Source organism: Protopterus annectens, chromosome 1.part2 (genome assembly GCF_019279795.1).
Source record: "Protopterus annectens isolate FY-2018-M chromosome 1.part2, PAN1.0, whole genome shotgun sequence".
Taxonomy (NCBI): domain Eukaryota; kingdom Metazoa; phylum Chordata; order Ceratodontiformes; family Protopteridae; genus Protopterus; species Protopterus annectens.
The window spans coordinates 96,298,846-96,304,845 of record NC_056727.1 but is presented as its reverse complement, the minus strand read 5'-3'; the positions used below and the strand labels follow the sequence as shown (position 1 = coordinate 96,304,845).

The 6,000-nt window shown below is 34.0% G+C and overlaps 1 protein-coding gene across 2 annotated transcripts in view; it reads left to right on the top strand.

The window, feature by feature from the left end:
- The window catches only part of PUS10 (pseudouridine synthase 10), a 1,838,120-nt gene that overhangs the window by 1,064,633 nt on the left and 767,487 nt on the right, over positions 1-6,000 (top strand). The window lies entirely within an intron of this gene.

Sequence of the window (6,000 nt, the reverse complement as noted above, 5' to 3'; positions counted from 1 at the left end):
AGACCTGTATATGAGTTCTTTTTAATAAGTTACACATTTATTCGAATATGGTTTAGCTCACATTAATTTTTTCAGATATATGCTGTATTGTAGCAGGTAAGTGGGAGGTGAGAATGATTGTGGGATAGGCTTCAAGTAAGGGATAGGGAAGGGAGTAGATGTAGCATTTGTATAAGTGTTTGGGTGTTTTAGGGTAAGGGTTAGACAAGGGAATAACTTTAATAGTGTCTGCATGGTGTTGTTGCATGTGTGTCTGTGTTTGCGCATGTCTTGTTTTGTGATTGCGTTATGGAAAGTTGTTTTTTAATTCAAGGTGTGGAGTTAGGGGCAGGGGTGGGTTAGAGTTTGCATGTATTACTAAGGTGATGCAGGGTGGCCTGGTTGAAGGAGATTATTTTTTTTAAGGTCCAGAGTAGATTTGGGTTGTTTTGATGTTTGTGCTGGTGGCTGGCATAATAGGCTTGTTGGTCTGATTTAATTTGCTGTTTAGCCAAATGTTATAGTGTCTAACATTTTGGAGGGTATTTGTGTTCTATTTTTAAACTAGGCTTTGTCTGTCTGTATAATAACTCACTTGGCTTCTTTTGTTAGGTGTGGCACTGGATTTGACTAAATTTTTTTCCCCTTTAATTTTTTGCCTTCTAGCGTGTCATCTATCCATCCGTCTATCCATCCATCCTTGTAGTTTCCCTAATGACAATCTGTCCTGGTTCCCTGGTTGAGGGGATTAATCTGCAATACACCAGAGGTGGGATACCCTCTTGTTGGCATCCCGGCAGTTAGAAAATTATTGTGTGTATATATCCAAGCTCCACCACCATGGGGGTGACATGCCCACCAATGTCACCGCAATGGTCGCCTATGCTACCAACATGCTTATGCATGTGCAGTCCTTCACATGTGTTGGCATGAGCTACCATCATGGGCTTGTGTGGCCCAGGCACAGACCTTGGCCTTCCCAACTGACTGCACTTGTTGGTGTTAGGTGCAACCTCCATCTCACTACACCAGAGTGGCAGAACCAGACAACTGGAATCCATCCCCTAGGATAGATATCACACATCCTCACCTTGCTTCCCATCAGTTACTTGGGTTATGGTCAGGGCTGTTTCCTTGTACAGCCCTGACAGGTTTGACTTAATTTTTTTTGTTCTTACTGGGTCCGACATGTTTGGTATATTGAGAAATAATGTAATGAACTCAGAAACAGCATCGTCTAGAAACATTGTGTTTCCCCTATTTGAGTTAGATTTGGTTAGCTTTGTGACAAAGCCTCTTTTGTTAAATTTGGCAAGACTGTGTTCCTGATTATATATCACTTCTTGTTTATGCAGTTTTATTGTCTTAGTGTAAATGTTTGAAGGCAGTCATGGATTTTGTCCGATAAGCACATTTTGTTTGGCCTTGTTGTTAGTATCCAGTCTAGTGTGAATTGCCTTTTTCTGTTTTTGTTGACTCTTGTAGAGAATGTGACAAGCTGGGGAGCCCATATAGGTTTATATAGTTTGTAGGAGTATCAATTTATTATTTGCCAGTCAGTGTTAAGGTCACTAAGTGTGAAAATTTCCTGGGGAATGTTGCAAGTTATCCAGTAAAGGATATTTTAAGCATTTGCAGTGTTGTTGCCTGATTGTGTTTAAACCTGTAATGCAGATGACTTGGTTGATTTTGAAGAGTGAATTAAGAATTTCAGCATTATTGATTTTGGGCAGAGTATGAGGGCAAAGTATCACTTCCGGAGTATTTCTATGTAAAATGCCTATTTCGCTTTTCCTGTCCATTCTGTGGATTTTATATCCTGGAGTAGAGCCCGTAGTAATACAAATCTGGGAAGTTTGAACTGAATCAAGCTGGACATGAAAGCCCATAGTGCAGACACTCTGACATGACTGTCCCCAAAACATCCTAGTCATCCTAGACAGATCTCACTGGAACTGAATTGAAGTACAAACCCAGCTACGCATAAAAAATAATAAAGGTCTAGCACTTTGACCATATCCTTTCAGTTGACTCTGAAAACACTCAGAAAATACAGTTTATAACAAAATCACATGACATGTAAAAGCAACAGCAACTAACATTTGTTAAACTATATATACCTCCATTTAAACTCAGTAAGTCCGTGGGGGTTCATGGTATAATATTTCATATTAATTTCTGCTTCTTTCTTTAATAGTAGTTTTTCATTTGTTAATTTGCCTCTTGTTCATATGTATTTGTTTGAGAAAAAATACTTTTAGCATGTCTACCTTACCATTATGCTTATATAAAATTCAAGAACACAGTAATGATGTAAAAAAAATGGGTAGAAAATCATATGGTAGTATGTTTTATATAAAAAAAATACTTCAGAGATCTTGAAGGCCTGCTGTTGCTGAAGTGCTTGATCTTTATTAAAGTTTTTTATGTCCGTATCCAAGGTTTTGGTTTGATTCAATATATATTTTTTGTTTATGTAGTATAATATAATATAATGTATATATAATGACTACTGGTGTTAATGTTAATTCATTCAATGACTTTCCCAGTAACACAAATGGCCAAAGAAGTGTGTATGAATATTTCTCAAACATTGTCCCCTTGTGGCATCAGATGGAAAAAATGTTTCTGTAACAGAGCCTGTTTTAGAGCAATAGACCAGTTGATGTGTTTAAATATAGAAGTGATGGGAAGATATATCAGTATCTTTGTTTTTTTTTTCAACCAGTTGTGCGGAATGAGTTAAGTGGAACAATAAATGATTTGACAAGTAAATTAGAAGATTTAACGATGTCCAAAAGCAAACCTAATTTGCTATAGTAACTGTAGAGAAGTATATGGAACTGCACAGTTCTTCAAAAGAGCTACATGCTTTTAAGAGCCCTAGTACATTTGATGAGATACATAAGAAATAAATTGGATCATGGTAGCACATAAATGACGATGACATGGGCCTGATATGTGTGGAAAGAGACATCATTAAAAAGAAGAAAGTTGATATTTAATCTAATGGTCTGTATAATATACTTAAGGCACAGCTGCTTGATGTGCAACTTAATTTAACAATGCAAAAGGTCACAGGAAAAGTTAGGGAAATGTAATGTCATGTCAACTCTTAGTATAAAAGGAAAACAAATTGAGCATGACCTGGGTGAGTATAATAAAAATATGGCTTTTTTGTAGAAAATTACTGATAAGAAGAAAAAGAGGAGAACTAGGAGTAAAAAAAAAAAAACAAACCTTCAGTGGTTCCTATATGAGTGATAACTCCAAAAGAGACAACAGGAAGTGAAAGTAACCATGAGAATGGTATGATCCAACAGCAACATCATAATGGATAGTGTTATAAAATGTGCTAACTTTCTCAAGAAACAGTCTTATTCAGGTAGTTAGATTAAATATATTTTCTGAATAAGAAGCAGAAAATGTATTTGTGCAAGAACCTAGAATACTGTGTTTCTACTGTTTCCAGAAATTACATAAAACACCTTAGGATCCATCAGGTAGACCAATTATTTCACGTTGTGGTGTTTTTGGAGAAAATGTATCATTATTTAGATATTTCCTTATGTTAAACAACTTTCACTATATGTGGGAGACTCTTCGATTTAATACTGAAATTTAGGAATGTGCAATGGCCACCAGACTATTATTGGGTGGTGGTGAAGGTTGAGAGCTTGAATACTAACAAAAAATATCAATGTATAATTAGAAGCAGTTTTGTATTAAAGATTTACTTCATATGAATTCTGTTTTGTATTTAATACAGTTTTATTTATTGAGTAGCTTTATGTTTGACACTAATTGGTATAGACAGGGTACAGCTATGGAGACACACTTTTCTCCTAATTGTTCAAATTTGTCTTTGAGTTTAAATGTATACACGTACATATTGTTTTTCTTAGTAATGTGGTTCAGTATTTTCTTATGTAGATGATTTGCTATTTGTTTGCAAAGTTGCCCCCCCCCCCCCCCCCCCACACACACACAGTATGTAACTGATTTATTTTAAAGACAAGATTATTAGCTGCTCAGGTAAACTGTGCATATTTAGAAGTTAGTTAAAAAAAAGTAGGGATGAATTATTAAGCAATAAACATAGATATTATAGGAAAAGGGGGAACAGAAAGTGTTTAATATAGCAATTTATTTTGCATCAGATATACCTCTTTTTCTGGTATTTTAGTTTCCTTGTTAAAGGATGATGGCATATTTTATATGATGACTTTTATTAAGCGAGACTAATATAAGCACGATGCTATCTTATAAGATAGGCAGAAATATGGAGGTTATGCTAATACATAGCTACTTTGAGAGGACTAAAAGGAACATAGGACATGTTTCCCTTTTGTATGTGACATAGAATTGTGTCTTTTGTAATATAAATAAATTTGTTATGTAATACAAGCTAGGTGGTATATTTATTTATTTTTTATGTGGGTTAGTTTATATTGGTCAGACAAAGAGTACTTTAATGATGTAATAAATAAAAAGGTGGAATATCCCTTGGTATCACATATTTTTGTAATGGTAATGTTGATGTAAGTATAGTAAAACTGTGTGCTGTAAATGAGAGGCAAATCATAAATACTGAAACATTACCGTTGAAGAAAGAAACTCAACTGATTTTGAAGTATACTTCTGTGAACCCATGTGGTGTTAATAATGAACTCGATTGGGAGTATTAATTGTTTAATTGATGTTAGTTTATTTATTTAGCATTTGTTTTACCAAGATAATCCAACTGAACAGCTAGAGTTCATTTTCAATGGAATCCTGGGGAGAAAAGGTCCAAGAACATACAGTGTAATATCCTCTTGGGTGGCAAAAGCCAGGGAACTTTATTGGCTAGGCTTACATAGGCCCTTGGGCTGATAGCCTAGTACCTACCTATGAACCTAATACATTGCAATTAAAGAATAAGAACAGTTAGAATAACATGTTGAAGTAAGTTAACATTTTAAAAGGAGGGCAATAATTAAAGGCAAATACATTTAGAAGACGTTTACATACTTTAAATGATAAGAACAGTTAGAATAGCATGTGTAGGATGCTAACATTCAAAAGAGAAATAACAAATTGCAGGCAAGTTCATTTTAGTGATAAGAACAATTTAGGGTAATGTAGAATGCTAACATTTTAAAAAAAGGCAAAAACCGTTAAAAGCAATTCAAGTTCATAGTACAGATATTTTATATTTTTTATATGTTTTTATATATATATAAATATACACACACAATATATATATATATATATATATATATATATATATATATATATATATATATATATATATATATACACACACACACACACACACACACACACACACACTTTTATAGATTTATAATTTTTATGTCATGACTTTTCTACAGATTGTATCTTTTTTGACTGTTTGAGTCAATGAAGCCATGTTGTTGATGACATTCTAGACGTTTATTAACTTTTTTATGCCAATAGCCAAGTTTGTTGTTTAATTCAATTTTTTTTTGTTTTTGTGTGTGATATGATATGTATCTCACTGGACACTGAAGGAGTTTGTTACAGTGCCATGTTTACTTTGGACCATCATACTGAGCCTAAAAAGGTTTAAGGCTAATTATGACATGATTGCTATTTATGATGAAGTGAACTATCTAAAAATATCCTGTTTTGGGTGTGCAACAAGATGTTATAGAATGTTTAAACATCTGAAGTAGCATGGGGAAAACCTTTCCAGTAATGATATGATGATTCTAATTATATTAATCTGGCAGACATTGTAGAAAAAACAATGTATGAGGTAACAGCTAAACAGTACAGGTGAATTGAAATCATGAAGCTGATAAGTCATTTTGCCTTGTATACACCTTCAGTGTGTATAGATTTTGAGCTTGTACATTTGTAACCAGTAGCAGAAGGAGACAGCATAGCCACCTTAAATTTATTTCTCTTTGCAAATAAGGTAACACAGTTATGTGATTAGATCCTGTGACATCATTTTCCTTTGTACAGAAAGGTTTACATGAATCCTCGATTTAA